Raw genomic sequence first — 16,657 nt, 5'->3', positions numbered from 1 at the left:
CACCCTAACCGACATTTAGCTGCCATGGGTTAGCCCCAATCTCCTTCTCGTATCTTCAGTGGAATCGTGAGTTTCAGGTTGTCAGGATCAATAAGGAACTTCGGTGTTACATCTGCGTAGTCGTTGATTGGCAAACCTCGGAGATGTGGGTATATTTCTGCTAAGTCTTTGTATCTTGTAGCGGTTCATTGACGATTCGCCGGATTTCTCCATCTGTATGATGCGTGAGTTTACATCATCCCTGGTGATGTTACCTGTCCATTGCAGACTCAATGTACCAGATGGTTCAGCAACAGCATCATCCACAAGCGAAGTCTGCGAAACTTCATCCACAAATGCGAACACATTAACTCGATGATCTTTTCCGAACAACGTCACCGGAACAATTCGGAAAATTGAGCCGCAAATTCCATGTTCCAACTGACTGGATACTAGATGTGATACCTCTTCGGACGTGTACGAACAACGTACACAACGCAATCAGTCGGATATTGTCCCGTAGTTGGGCTACATCGCGCCCGAAACCGCCCAAGTAACCAATTAGCACTATAATTCGCCCTGCGTGGTAATATAGTGCTATTATACAGCTAACATGTCCTATATTAGCCGTATAAGGCCAAAAAGGCAAATTAGTGGGCTAATGGTTACTTGGGCGGTCGACAGAAAGGTAATTTTTAAGTTTTTTTTTTTTTTGACGATAGTAAGAACAATAAGTGTTATGTCTTCTCTCGCATCGCGTTTCGTGAATGTCGTGTTGTTCTTACGTTAGCACAAACCTTAATAGTGAAAAAGTGCAGCAGCGTATGATGACGTAACCGACAACCTTCTATCCCGCATCCTTTCCACGTTTTACAAGGCCATTTGCCGTGTTGGTTCAAGCAGGTGCTACAAAGAGCGTTCTGGCTAACTATCTTGAACCGGTCGTCAATGCTCATTGCTTTAAAGATGTAACACTCTGCCCCCTTGTGGCCATCGCTCTCGCAAGCAAGACAGATTTTCTTCACCGGGTTGATTGAACAACTGTTTGCTGAACTTGGCTCAGTCTAAGAACTTTCCATGTGCGCGTGAACGTAGCTTCGATCCTTGGGCTTTTGGTTAACTCCCTTTGTTGTCTTCGTTGTAGGCTGTTCATCCGTAACATAACATTCCACAACTCCACCAGCGACGACGTAAAAAAATCTTCCGAACGTTCCGAGATAAACCACTGCCACAGAACTCTTGAAGGCCAACCATTTCAGCCGGTTATCGATTGGAAGTTTCGCGACCAGGTCGTGCAACAATGACGGATTTGTCAGATGTGCTTGTTGCTTTGCGGTCTTCAGGTGCACGATCAAGCTATCAACCGATAGCCTTAAATCTACTATACCATACAGATCACCCATCTTAGGAGTGGGGAGCTGTCGAATCTTTTCGGTGAGTGCCCGTATCAATATTTCTGGTCGACCGTAACGCATTTGCAGAACTTCGATTACGTAGGGAACGCTTGCAAGGGAGAGCAGTCTACACCGCACCATTTTCATTGCTGTTCCCTTGAGACTACGCTGCAGACCAATCAGATTTTCGTCCAGTGAGAATCCGCAAGTCTCTATAGAACGCTGGAAGTTGCTTATCCAGATGGGCCACTCTTCAGTATTTCCGGAAAACGTTGACAAATAATTTCCGATTACTTGTCACGCTGCTAGCTGCCGCCGGGCTAGGCCATTCTTCTCTGGATCGTGAACACCACCGCTTGCTACACCATGACCTACCTTGCTACTTGTTGGTGTTTATTGCATTTTACACGCAGAATCTTCTTCGTCCTCTTCCGCTTCTAGTTCGTGTGGAACCTTATCGATAGAGTGTTCCGTTGTTCTAGTTGAGCCTAGAATCGGTCCACGAATTCTACTGAACGCCGCCTTTGACGAATTCTCCAGGACGTTATTGACGTAGATTGTCCGTTTTCCTCTGCCTGCCCGCCGGATTTCTGCATCCAACTTCGAACCTTTTCTTCGGAACTCGTCACTTCACCTCCACTTAAGCTGCTCACTTCACTACCGATTTGCGAAAATTGTCGAACGCCTGCTCCTTTTCGCCTCGAGTGACAACCGTTTCATCTCCAACAGAGCTTTGCGATTTTTCTCTTCCTCACCTAACTGCTTTTGCTGAGAAGCTTTCTCCTCTGCTAACTTCCTAGCTTCTCACTCTAACTCTCGATCTCTAGTCTGCCTTTCAAGCATTAACTTTTTATTTTTCATTTCTAACTCAGCCTGCAACTCCTCTTCTCTCATCCGAACCTGCTCATCAACCATCTGTAGCTCAAGTGCCTAGCCTTAGCACTAGAAATGGCACTTACGTTGTCTCGTACATTGGACTTTTTACCTTTCCGTGAGCCCGTCTCGCTGCCGCCGGACGTTTTCGGTTGCTTCTCTGCATCGCCCGGGATCACGAGTCATTGCTCACCTTTCTTCGGTCGGGTTTTCGTCGGAATCGGAGTTTAATTCTTAATTCCCCACGAATCACACTTCCACGGCAGCTCGGCGACACTCTCGTCAACCTCTGCGCAGCTGTAGTGATACCAAGCCCCACAACCGTCGCATGCCACCATGTTTTCCGCGCTGTCCGGAAGGTCGCATTTCGTGCAATTCTAAGGTGATGGAGCTGCATCGGTCTTGTCTGCCTGAAGACTCATTTTAGCTCCCGATGAAAAATTCTAAAGATCTGTTGTCACCGATTCCAATAGCAATCCAAACGCTATATTGTTTGTTGGGATAGGATTTAGCTGTAATTTTCTATTATGTAATTTGTGTTCTTACAGGTTAATGTTGTATACTTACAATTTTTTCAGTAGTATTTAACACCACAAGAGTCTTCCCTTTAAGTCTTAGGCGACGTTTAAGGTTAAGTAGGCTACAATTAAATTCTGGTTTTGCACATTTCTTAGTTAACAAATACACTTTTACTTACGTTTTATTGTAAATAGTAGTATAAAATAGAATTTTTACTAATTTTTAAAATAATGATACACATTTAAACTATAAATTGTTCGAACAATTGCATGATGAGAGTTCGCCCATATGTCGGCCGATAGGCTTACTCCATCGCAGGGAGGATTTCGTCGTCACATCCTTTATCTTTCATCTTTCATCTTTCATCTTTCATCTTTCATCTTTCATCTTTCATCTTTCATCTTTCATCTTTCATCTTTCATCTTATATCTTTCATCTTTCATCTTATATCTTTCCTTCATCTTTCATCTTCTATCTTCTATCTTCTATCTTCTATCTTCTATCTTCTATCTTCTATCTTCTATCTTCTATCTTCTATCTTCTATCTTCTATCTTCTATCTTCTATCTTCTATCTTCTATCTTCTTCTATCTTCTATCTTCTATCTTCTATCTTCTATCTTCTATCTTCTATCTTCTATCTTCTATCTTCTATCTTCTATCTTCTATCTTCTATCTTCTATCTTCTATCTTCTATCTTCTATCTTCTATCTTCTATCTTCTATCTTCTATCTTCTATCTTCTATCTTCTATCTTCTATCTTCTATCTTCTATCTTCTATCTTCTATCTTCTATCTTCTATCTTCTATCTTCTATCTTCTATCTTCTATCTTCTATCTTCTATCTTCTATCTTCTATCTTCTATGTTTCTCTTTGCGATTGGACCAAAAACATAACTTGCAACACTTCAAGTAATATCATAATTCACTAGATTGCACTTACCGGTTCATGAAACATTATCGCCATGACCTATTTCTTCATCGTTTCATAGAAACACTATCCCCGACACGTAAACCGAACTGTAACATTCAACTCTCACGCACCAACACCACACCTACAGTCTCTCTTTCATTGGAAACGTTCATGACTCAGCTTGGTGCCACAAGTCTGCGCCATGGATTCATTTAATCAAACAATCAGATCCGCATCTCGCCTACTCTCAACGTTATCCTCATCGTCGTCGTCGTCGTCGTCATCCTCAACATCATCAAGCTTCGAGGGCCCATGAGGATGACCAACAACCGACAAACGAACCACTTGTCACCGCATTCGGATCCGGAAGCAGCGGGGGGTCCCCCAACGGATACTGGAAGCAATGGACAGAGGAGCGATCGCTCCTTTTACTGCATTATAATGAGCCTCCGGAGAAAATTGCACTCGCACAGACCTACTCCGTCTCCTTCATCCCCCACACCCATATCTTGGATCCTGATGCAGAGGCCCGAATGTGGATTAACTTGGGAAGCCAGTAGGTAGCCTGTATTTGAACTCATAAAATTCATGGCATTTAACTTTTATGATTATTGCACTTTGTATGTTTGGCTAGCGCAGCATTTCGGCAACAACAACTAGCGGTAGAAAAATAGTTTGCTTTCCTTTGCCCTCGGGTTATTTCACCCCTACCAAGGGGGAGGAAGGTTAATCGCTTTTTGATCTACCCACGTAGTTTAATCGGATATATGTATGGAGCAACGTTACCTTGGGAAACATCCTGCTCGTTTCCAAACATATCCGCTCAGACTGTGGCCCATTAAATTCAATTGAGTTTTTGATAATCGCCTTTTGGAGCTTTTCCCCGTCATTCCGGCAGAAGCAGGTTAGTATCTAGTCCTTGTAGGAAGGAATCGATAGAAGACGGTAGAAGTAGATACGAATCGAGATGAGGTTGTTTGCAATCCAATAAAGGCAAAGTGGAGGCTGCCGATGTTCAGCTCACGCACGCTGCAGATGGCTTATCTGTGTCTAATGTTATACGTAAAGAGGAAATTGTTGTGAATTTTCAATAATGTAAGTGAGGTAAACGTTCTTAAAAATAAAAGATGTGCAAAAAAGTGAACTTCAGTGAAGTCAACTTCAATGTGTTCTTCTGAATTTAAGAAAAATCATTATCTAACACTAGGCTAAGTGTCCAAAGAAAAATAAAAATAAAAAGACAGGAAACAAGAAATGTGACAACAAATAACAACAAAAAATCCTTAATGGAAAAAAACAATTTTTACTACAATTACAAAAAAAAATCTTAAGCAGTCAATCATCCTTATTCACAATATCAATTTACTAAACGATTCCCCTGCTTCAACTTTCAACGGCTCGATGTCGAATCAAATTTGTGTGATGATTGCTTTTCAATCAATCATGGTGCTTTCCCCCACCCAAAACACTCGTCGAAAAAGAAAAAAAAAAGTTTCACAACCCCCCTGCATGACCACCGAACCGAAATGGAATCAATCCGGGTCGGATTCTTGACCCAATACTGTGCAAAAGTGTCGGCCCAACTCCCTCATTGGGCACAGCATGTCAACATATTAACAATTTTTCATCAACCAGAAAGCATGGAACGATCGATTGGAGCACACGGTCGATGGAACTTTTTTTTTCATCTTCTTAAATCTACCTTTTCGATTGGGGTTTTGGATTGGGGGAGTGGAGGAATGTTTGTGAAAGGAAAAATTACACTCCAAGGGACCATTACACCCTTTTCATAATTTTTCATTGAGCTGAGAGCACTCGTACGGTGTTTGTGTTTGAACAGGGGGCGCCACGCTAGGTTCAAAGGGGGTTATTATGCAACTTTCATGAACATGTGAGTATTAAATAATTAATGTAATAAAATTCACAAATTGGTTAGGTGACAAATTTATGATTTCTCGAGTCATCATGATTCGTCATAGGTGTAATAACCAGACTGACAACACTAAACCATGAGCTTTGCCAACACGACGAATTGATTCTTAGTTTGACTCCTGGTATGGCTTTTTTGTTTTTATTTTGTCGGGTTGACTGACAGAACTAAGGGCCATTCTCATAATGCCGTGCCGGGGCCGGGACTCGTCCGGGATGTTTTAAAAAACTTTCTTGTAATTTATATGTGAGCGCTCACACCAAAGTTACCGTGCCGTGCCCGGAGTCAAACCGGGTTGTAACCGGCCTGTCAAAAAATATCGTCAGCATTGTTGACTCAGCAACGATATTTGGGCACAGTTGACAGCATATTCTCAAAGGTGAAGGGCGGTTGTCAAATGGGAGTAAAATGGAGAAGTAATAATCAATGCGCTTGAAAGATATTGTTTGCAAGCAATTATTTGCTACGTGCGCTGTTGACAATTTAATCAGTAAATTCTGCTATTTTCCAAAATTGATGTTTTTGAGAAAATTGAGCCTTGGTTGTAATTTTGTAAAGTTGTTTACATCTTAAAACCTGCGACACGTTGGGGTAGTAATAAAGAGCCGCGAGTTCCTCCCTTGGTTTTTAGTGGTACACTAAAACCTTAATTTACGAAGTCTTTTTTTACGCAAACTCAATAGGGTAACGACTGTTTATTTTGTTATCAAACGCTAACAGTTGGCGCCAGCGGCAAAAATTACAGACAACAACCTTTCGAACATTTAGTTTCTTTAACCGACCGCCGAGCGGCGACACTGATGTTTGTATTCCGCTCACTGATCGCGCTACGCTGGATTCTCAAATTTTTCAAACTTTCAACACAAGCGCATGGAAGAATGGTAGTCGGAGAACTGTCAAAACGTATGGAAAATAATGAAAAATGTAAATTGCTTGCAATTAGGAAAGATAATCAAAAAAGTAGTGATTAGAAATCAAGTGTAAAGTGAATACATAAGTTTTTGTGTTTAGTTCATCTTCCGTGGTGCTTTCTTTGCTTCAGGATTTCGTTTTTACTACCATTGAAAAAGAGCCATCTATTGTCTTTTCAGTTTTGAATATCGCCCCATTTAAGTCACTTATTTTACGCAGTGGGTAAATTGAGTTTAGACAATTATGTGAGACATTATTTAATGGATTGACCTCAGGTTGGGGATAACCGTTGGAAAACCCATGCAATATGGGTATTTTCGGAACGGACACGAAGAGAAGATGACGGAAATCGATGTCTGACGCCATTTTGGAATTCAAGATGGCGACCTCTGGTTGTGGAAAATCGTTTGAAACACATGAAATATAGGATTTTTTGGAGCAGGCAATATCCAATTAAGTAAAACCTCAATTAACGAAGTCTGTTTTTACGCAAATTCAATTGACGTCACTTTTTTACGCAGTAAATTCAAGAAAATCAGTATAGATCAGTTCATTGATCCATCTGTTTTTATGAAGAGTTCAGATTTTATGTTATAACTAATTATCATCAATATATGACAACATACGTAGATACTCAGGCCTATATTTCGTGGAATCCTGGGAAGTCCAAAAACATCGACACAACTCAATAACGCACCGAAGTATTGCGTTTACTAATACAGGGGGTTGTCAAAATAACTGAGACAGGCAAAAATTGGGCCAACTTTGGAATGCTGTTACTTTGACAATAACTGACTGATTGCAATTCTTTAAGAAGTAATGGACGGGTCAACTGATCCAGTTTCGAGAAGCATCCACGTAAATGAACTATGATCACCGGATACCGGTGATAATCCGGATTTCCGGAAGCATGTCTTATGCAGTAAAATTATGAAGTGTTTTTGGCAAAGATATCGGTTAAAAAATCAAAATTTTACTGCGCATGAAGATAGAATATCAAATTCTGAAGCGATTGGTGCGCCAAGTATTAAGATCGGTCCAGAAACCACCAAGATATGGCCATTTCCCCGAAATCGGTGCCGGTCAGTGGATCATTTTATCACAATTTATTCACTCAAAATATGTCGCGCAATCTTGTTTCTGTACAAGACTCATTTTCAACTTATAATAGGGTATTTTATGATAAGCTAGGAAGAAAACAATATTGCGCGACATATTTTGAGTGAATAAATTGTTTGATCCCAATTCGGATCCACTGACCGGTACCGATTCCGGAGAAATGACCATATCTTGGTTGTTTCTGGATCGATCTGAACACTTGGCACACCCATCGGTTCAATTTGATCTTCTATCTTCATGTGCAGTAAAATTTTGATTTTTAAACTGAGATCTTTGCTAAAAACACGTCATAAATTTACTGCATAAGACATGCTTCCAGAAATCCGGATTTTCACCGGTATCCGGTGGTATAGTTCATCTCCATGGATGCACCTCAAAACTAGACTAGTTGATCCGTCCATTACTTCTTAAAGAATTGAAATCGGTCACGTAACAGCTTTTGTACGGTAAATTTTAAAATTTTGTATGAACCGTAACACTATGTAAGACCCCCTCTCTCCCCCTGTTGTGTTACGTAATATTTGAACGATCCCTAACGCACTCAGCTGACAGCATTCGTCATCATGCCGTAGCGAGCCGAACGGGCTGTTTCATATTACAGCCACCGAAGGGCTGTGATAGTCTTCGGCTACTCCAGACAGCTGTCGCGAGAATGCTGTCATGGGCTGTCATGAAACTAGAGATTCACGCTTAACATTTTACATTTTAAAAATCATTGATAATATAACTATGTTCAAAATTATGTTCGTCTTGGGGGGTGCAATGCAGAGTGAATTCAGAGCAAACATTTTAAAGATTCAAAACAATACGTGTCAAACAGTTTAAGCGTAACGTATCACATTGCGCAAAATACTGAACAGGAGGGGCCCCGACTGCGTATTCATTTTACCAGTACGACGCTCGAGTGTACGAGACATGTTATGGATGGACAACCGAGCTTGTCATCGGCAAACGAACACACTACAGGCAATGTGATCAAACTGCCGTGTGCTGTACAAGACCGTATCGTTACATGTCGCATCACCACCTCATGGTAGGCTGTCATGGATAGTTCATTCAAAAGGCTGTCGTGGGAAGCTGTTGATGACAGCCGCCGAAATACTGTCGTGAGGCGGTACATTTGGGAAGCCTGATCCAGAGATTCTTTAAGAAATATCTCCAGGGATTCTTGAATAAAATTTTCCATGGATTTCCAAAGGATTTCTTCCAGGGATTCCACCAGAAATTTCTCAGAGATTGCCCCAGGAATTTCTTCTGGAGTTTCTCCAGAGATTACTCAAGGCGTTCCTCCAGGTATTGCTCCAAATATTCATCCAGGAATTCCCTCAAATATTTCTCCTAGATTTCCACCAGGAGTTTCTCCGGAGATTCCTTCAGAATTTCCTTACGGGGCTCCTCCAGAAGTTCCTTCATGGATTTCTCCAGTAGTTCCTCCAGAAATTCTTCCAGGAGTTCTTCCAGGGAGTACTCCAGGAGTTTTTCCAAATATTCCTCCAGGAGTTTCTCCATGGATTCTTCCAGGTGTTCTCTAGGGACTATTTCGGGAATTTCTCTAGAGATTTCTGAAGGATTTCCTTCAAGGTTTCCATTAAGAATTATTTAAAAAGTTCCTTCAGGAATTTCTCCAGAAAATCCCCGAATCCCTTTAAAAAAAATTCCAGAAAATCCTGGAGAAATCCTTGTAAGAACTCCTGTAGAAATCATTGAAGTCTAGGAGAATTCCTTCCCGCGACTCAAAAGAGATTCAGAGAAATCGTCCAGATAATTACTCAGAAGTTCATTTTATGTACTCTGGTAAATTTCTGGATTGAATTCAGGAAGAAATCCTGAAGGATTTCTTTAAAAAAAAACCCTTGCATTCCCAGATGAAAATCTGGAGAAATTTTCAGAAGAATCCCGAGAGTAATAATTGGAGAAATCCTTAGAGTAATATGTGGAAAAATCCCTAAACTAATCACTGAAAACCCCAAGATCAGCTCCTGTACGAGCTCCTGAAGGAATCCTTGGAAGAATTTATTATTGAGCTCCTGGAAGGGATTCGGGAAAACATTCGTGGAAATATTACTATAATAATCTCTGGAGTAATAAATGGTAGAATGCCTGTATGAATCCGTGGATGCATGCTAGGACAAATTTCTTGATTCTGGAATATCCTGGAAAAAAAAATCTAGAGAAAATTCATGTAGAATATGCTGTAAGAGGGGGCGAAAATCTCTAGAGAATATCCTGGAGGAATCATTGAAGGAACTCCTGAAGATATACCTGAAAAGACTCCAAGAAGAAGTTCTGAAGGGACTCCTGGAAAAATCTTTAAGGGGACTCCTTTGAAGAATCCCTGAAGGGACTCCTGGAAAAATTCCTAAGGGTACTTCTTTGAAGAATCCCTGAAGGGACTCCTAGCAGAATCCATAAAGGTAATCCAGTAATCTCTGGAGGTATTTTTCGAGTTATTCCTGGAGGAATATGCGGAGAAATACCAGAAACAATCCCCAATCCTAGGTGGAAATTTTGGAGGAATCTTGTAGGAATATCCGGATAAATCCCTGCAGGATTTGCTTGACAAACTCACGGAGGAATCTCCGTATACAAATTCTCGTAAAAATCTCTGAAGGAATGCTCCTAGGAATCCTTGAAGGAATTTTCGTAGCAACCTTTGAAGGGATCATGGCTGAAATTCCCGGCGAAGTTCACAGATTTTTTTAAGAAAGATCCATGTAGAAATTTCTCGATGAACTCCTTCACTTAAATGATGTAAGACAATGATTTTAATTTTCACGCAGCGGCTCAGGAGAAGAAGTCGTTGCAATTGAATTACCGTCATGTTGTTTACTGTCATCGAATTGAATCTACTTGCATTGAATCTTGCAGTGCTTGCTGTGGTTCATTTGATCTATGCGGGTTGTTCTATGCGGGGATTGCTCGCTGCGCGTTATTTCCGCGAAGCAATCAAAATTTTTGAATTTCCCCGGGATATTTTAAGTCTAAGAAATCGATTGAAGAAATATGATCTTACCTAAGTTTGTCTAATTATTCGTTTTGTGAAAAAGTTGAGAGCCAGAAAATGTGTGGAAAACAGCAATTTTGTTATAATATTGTTCTATGAAAACCAAAAAAGGGCGAATATGCCCATAACAGGATCTGCAACCCTCAAACATGTTCCATAACACTTGCCATAATCAAAACTGGTTCAGTATATCGAGAATGCGTATTTGTTGCCATGATTTATTGAATCTGGACCACTGTGAACCGTCGTGACATACAAACTTTCCGGAACCGACCCGCGCCGCAATGATAATAACCCTTTTGCAAGTGAAATCAACATAATCAAACATAAAAACAACCTTGTTATAACTGACGATTGCCGATCTACTTATGCGAAAAATAATTGTGTTTTGCATTCGTCTAGAAAAAGCTAAAGCTCTGAAAAACGATCATGTTCCATCTGCCCATCCGCGCTAGGTTTAAGCAATCTCTAACTCATACATATTCATCGATCATCAATGGTCAACGCATCTCTTTCACACCCATACGTGAAATCATCTTCTCGCGCTCTCATCATCCGCAACGTCTCCATTGAACGCGCACATAATTCTCGTTTCCATCAATACAACCAAAGGACGGCATCATATTCGACCCGATTTCAACGGAAGCTAAACAATGGAACGCGCAAAAATTTGTCGACTTCAAATTGATGTGTTTCTATTGAAAATGCATTTGAAAAAATCCTGAAATGCTGCATTTGAAAGTTGAGTCTTTATACAATGGTTGCTATGATTTCTCGTTTTGCTCTCCAGTAAGGACTGTTCATTTTATAAAGTGGACACCTTTGTTCGGACGAGTGAAAGCAAAACTCCTTTTTTGCAGCAACCTTTTACAGTGTAGCTCAAAACTAAAAGTAAAGCATTTTATTAGAACAATTTGTTAGTTAGTGGATCGATTTCAATATATTTTTACCACTCACATAAATGGTTTTCTTTTTCCTCTTCCAATTCCGAACAATAAATTTGCGCTCTATTTCGCTTAGAACCTAAGAATTCATTCCGTTAGTGTTACAAAAGTAAATGCGGTTGATTATATTACTTACAAATCGTTGATAATAGTTGTTTATATCAATAAAGTAGCGAATTCACTCAAATAATGAAAATATAATCTAGCACGTTTTCAAGATCACTTCCAATTCCCTTTCTTTTTCATAATCTGTCATATAACCTGTCATCTCGGATGTCACTTCGCAGCAGAAAACCCAGTTGTTGAGCGCAGTGGTGCCATCAATTCCCCCGCCCGTAACTCTGGTCCAGCCTCGAGTGTTTGGCCAGATTTACCTTCGAGTTCCATCACCGCTAGCTTGGTCACAGCCCTGCGGAGAATTTTCCTATTAGTCCTAACTAGAGCCTGACGTACACGACCGTCTTTTCCAGGAATTAATCGCTCGACTCTACCACGAACCCATGTTCTCCGGTTATCTCCGTCGGTGATGTAAACCAAGTCTCCTACCTCAATCGGTTTGCTCTCTCCAAACCACTTACTGCGCTGATTAATAGTGGGTATATATTCTTTAACCCATCTCTCCCACATCACGTCTGCCAGTTGTTGCGATCTTATGTATTCGTCCCTTAGAGCTGCTGCAGTATCCGTTACATAATGTTGGAACTTCCGTTCATCTGAAGGAAATCCCCGAAGGAAGTGGTTAGGGGTTAATGCCTCTACCTCGGCAGACTCTTGGGGTACATAAGTTAATGGCCGAGAGTTTATTATTTCCTCGGTTTCGGCTAGCACAGTCAACAAAATTTCGTCGGTCAGTCGTCCGCCATCCTCGAACGCCTTCATTACCACTTTTGCTGATCTTACCAAACGTTCCCAGCACCCACCCATGTGGGGGGCTGATGGTGGGTTAAAATTCCATTGGGTACGCGCATCAGTGAAGGCGTCCGCACACTCGATGTCAATCTGTCGTCCAACCATTCCAAACTCCTTACTAACGGCCTGAAAGTTAGTCCCGTTATCTGAGAAAAACTCCAGGGGTACTCCTCTACGGCACATGAACCTGCGAATAGCCATGATGCACGCTTGGCTTGTGAGACTATGTGCCACCTCCATGTGGATAGCCCTGCTACCCACCGCTTTTCAGTACGCCTTCCGACAGTTACGATGACCGGGCCGAAGTAATCGATGCCGACGAAGCTAAACGGACGCATTCTTGGACAAAGTCGTTGATTAGGTAGTGGCGCCATCCTAGGGGTCGTGGGGTGACATTTACGAATTTTGCACCAAGCGCAATCTTTGGAGATTTGTAGAACCGCCGCACGTAAATTTGGAATATGAAAGCGTTGGCGAACCTCATTCACCACTGTTTCACGATTAGCGTGTCCAAACTTTTGGTGGTAGTACAACAGCAACTTTTTCGTTATATCGTGGTGTTTTGGTAGCACGATTGGGAATCTCATTTCGAATGGAATAAACTCTGCATGAGCGGACCGTCCTTCCATCCTTATAATATTGTTTTCGTCTAATAGCGGCGATAGTTTGAACAGAGGACTGCAACGTTCTAAGTGATGTCTCCTTTCGGCTGGAAGGTCACGATTTTTGACCAGTGTTTTCAACTCATCTCCAAACACTTCTTGCTGGGCCGCTTTCCACAGAACATTTTCAGCACGAGAGTATTCTGGCTGTGTGTAGGGCGTCACAACACCTGCCAGTGGACGTTTGACGATCCTCAGTAGTTTTGTTGTGGCTGGTACAGCTGTAATCCTTTCACCCAACTTCTTTTTACGGCAGTTTGCAATAAAACGAAAAACGCAGATAACCGATCTAATCAAAGTTTTCCAAGACGAAAAGCGAGCAGTATCGATAACCACTTGTGGCAGAACAATTTCGTGAAATAGATGAACGGCGCGAAGCTCTTCCTTCGGGTTCGGTTCCACCATTTCATAGGACGGCCAATTTTCCTCCCGGCGATACAAAAATTCTGGACCAGTTACATATTCACCTTTTGGGTCCAAAGGTGCATAACACTTCCATTTCGTCAGTACATCAGCGGCATTCATTTTACTAGGAATCCAGCGCCAATCGTCGATATTCGTGTGGGTGAGTATCTCGCCTATACGAAAAGCCACAAACTGTTTATATTTTCTGTGATCCGATTGAATCCAACCGAGCACAGTTCGAGAGTCGGTCCAAAGCACAGTTTTTCCAATCGGAATCGAGTGGCCTACTTTTATAGACTGCGAAAATCTGGCGCCAAGAACCGCTGCCAACAATTCTAGCCTAGGGATAGAAAGATGTTGCAATGGAGCAACCTTTGCTTTAGAGGCTACTAACGCAGTCCTGGGAAGGCCGTCAACCACCGCACGGAGATAAGCAACACAACCATAGGCGTTTTCACTTGCATCTGTGAAAATGTGCAGTTGTAGCGTTTCGTGATCAAGAGAACATATGGAAGAAAAATAGCAGCGAGGGATTTTCAAAGCCTCGATCGTTGGCATTGCTGCGGTCCATCGCTTCCATTTGTAAGCGGACTCATCGTCGATCATATCATCCCACGCGCATCCGGAACGCCACAAATCCTGAATTATAAGCCGTCCATGGATTGTTAGCGGTGATAGGTAGTCATGCGGGTCAAAAAAACTCATAACGCAACTGGAGACTTGACGTTTTGTAGGCCGCAAGTTACCGGAGATAAACGGTTCAAGTTCGCTTCGTAATCTGGTTGAAAACTGGAACACGTCTTCCCGCGGATTCCAAGCGACTCCGAGCACTCTTTCCGTTGATGTGGCTTTGGAACTGAAGTGTACGAGCTGCTCCGATCTGGGTTCACCTAATTTATCGAGGAATACTGAAGAGTTCGAGACCCAGCCGCGGATGTGAAATCCTGCTTTTGAATGAATCAGTCTCACTTCCAGTGCTCGTTTAACTGCTTGGTCAACATCGTCGGTGCTATCTAAATAATCGTCGACATAATGTTTGTGGATAATCGCATCGACTGCATCCGGGAACTGATTAGCGTATTCTCGTGCATTCTTATTTTTGACGTACTGCGCCGAGCATGGCGACGATGTCGATCCAAATGTCGCCACGTCCATAACGTAAATTTGAGGCGGACCGGATGTATCGTTGCGATACAGAAACCGTTGGGATTGCTTGTCGCTTCTTCTTATTCGAATCTGGTGATACATTTCCATAATATCACCTCCAAAGGCAATTGGCCGCTCACGGAAATGGTACAGCACGACAGGAAGATTGGTCAACAGGTCCGGGCCTTTAAGTAATGCTGTATTCAACGACGATCCGTGTACAGCTGCTGCCGCGTCCCAAACCAGGCGTATTTTAGAAGGTTTCTTTGGATTAAGCACCACGTTCAATGGAAGGTACCATACCTTTCCGGGCTCGGCATCCTCCAAATCCTGTGAAGTCAGTTTATGTGCATACCCTTTTTCTAGATAATCTTCAATTTGCTTGGAAACGTTTTGCTGCAGTTCGGGATTCTTGGACAGCCTTTTTTCAAGATTCTTCATCCGCTTAATCGCCATAGGATAACTATCCGGAAGTTGCGGATGGTCCTGCTTCCACAGCAAACCAGTTTCATACCGGTTTCCAACGCGAACAGTTGTCTTCTCCAGCAGTTCTTTTGCACGACGATCTTCTGCTGATTCTGGCAACATTGAAACGGATATCCCTGAATCCTCTAGCACGTAGTGACTTCGAAGTAATTCGTGCAGCTCGTTATCTGCTGGACTTCTAATATCGTGATGTCCTCCAAAACATGCTGACGATTCAGCGCTTTCTTGTGGACCATAAACCGTCCAACCAAGGTGTGTGCGGACAGCAATTGGCTCACCAACATTGCCGATTCGTGACTCCAATGGTGCATAGACATGTAGATGTTTCAGTCCAATTAATATTTTGGGCGTGCCGTTGTGATAATCCAACACTGGAAGACCTTCCAAGTGGCGATATTTAGCTGCAACAGTAGAATAATCTAAAGACTGCTTAGGCAGCTCCAGTCGATCAACGGTGTGTACGTTTTTCAGAACGAAATGCTCGCTCGACTCTTGTCCTGAAATCGTTAGTTGAACTACTTTGGAATCACGTTCCACTCGTGTAATTCCTGCTGTCCATTTCACAAGAATTGGCTGGGATACTCCATCTAGCTTAATGATCTCCGCTACTGATTTCTCCACGAATGAGTAGGAGGCACCTTCATCAAGAAAGGCGAGTACATCCACTGATCGTTCGCCGTTTGTCAGCCTAACCGGTACCATTCGAAACAGAATAGGTTTCTGCATCTGCAAATCGTGAGCGTTACAATCAGCTGTTACCGGCACAACCGGGCGATATTTGTTTGGAGGGTGGAGCAATGGGTGGTGACGCTCTTCACACGATCCAACATTACATTTGGTTTTGAAACGACATCGCACCTGTCCATGTTCGTTGAGACAAATACTGCACAATTTCCACCGGTTTACTTCTTCCATTCGCTGTTCCCATGAAAGTTTGCTGAATTCTTCGCAATATCTTACTCGATGATCTTTTCGATTGCAAATACGGCACGGTTTGCGGCTTTCTTCTCGCTTCTCTAGCTTTTTGCTCATCTGGTCCTCTGTCGTTGATCCGCTTGATTGGTGATGATCTGCTTCACTGATGTGGGTGTGCAGGAACCCTTCCGGGTGTTTCTCCTTTCGCTTCGCTTCTCGCTTATCCTTTCCGATTCGATGGCTCTGTTCTATTTGCATCTCTCCGAAAAGCGTCACTTCACTAGCATCGGCTACTATTTCTGACAGAAAATCCGCAAAGGTAGTTAACGTCACGTTAGCCTGCTGGCGTTTGTAACGTACCCACTCAAGCTTAGTGGTGGACGGTAATTTTTCCACTAGCTCTTGAATCAACATGGGGTTGACCAAATGATCCCGGAGGCCCGCAGCAATCAGATGATCGCTTAGTTGCTGTACAACGACGCCAAATTTGATGAACGTTTGAAGTCGATCGATTCGTGGAGGATCCGCCTTTCTAGCCTTTGTCACCAAT

This window comes from Aedes aegypti, chromosome 2, assembly GCF_002204515.2.
Source record: "Aedes aegypti strain LVP_AGWG chromosome 2, AaegL5.0 Primary Assembly, whole genome shotgun sequence".
Lineage (NCBI taxonomy): Eukaryota > Metazoa > Arthropoda > Insecta > Diptera > Culicidae > Aedes > Aedes aegypti.
Note: the sequence above shows the minus strand (reverse complement) of the source record.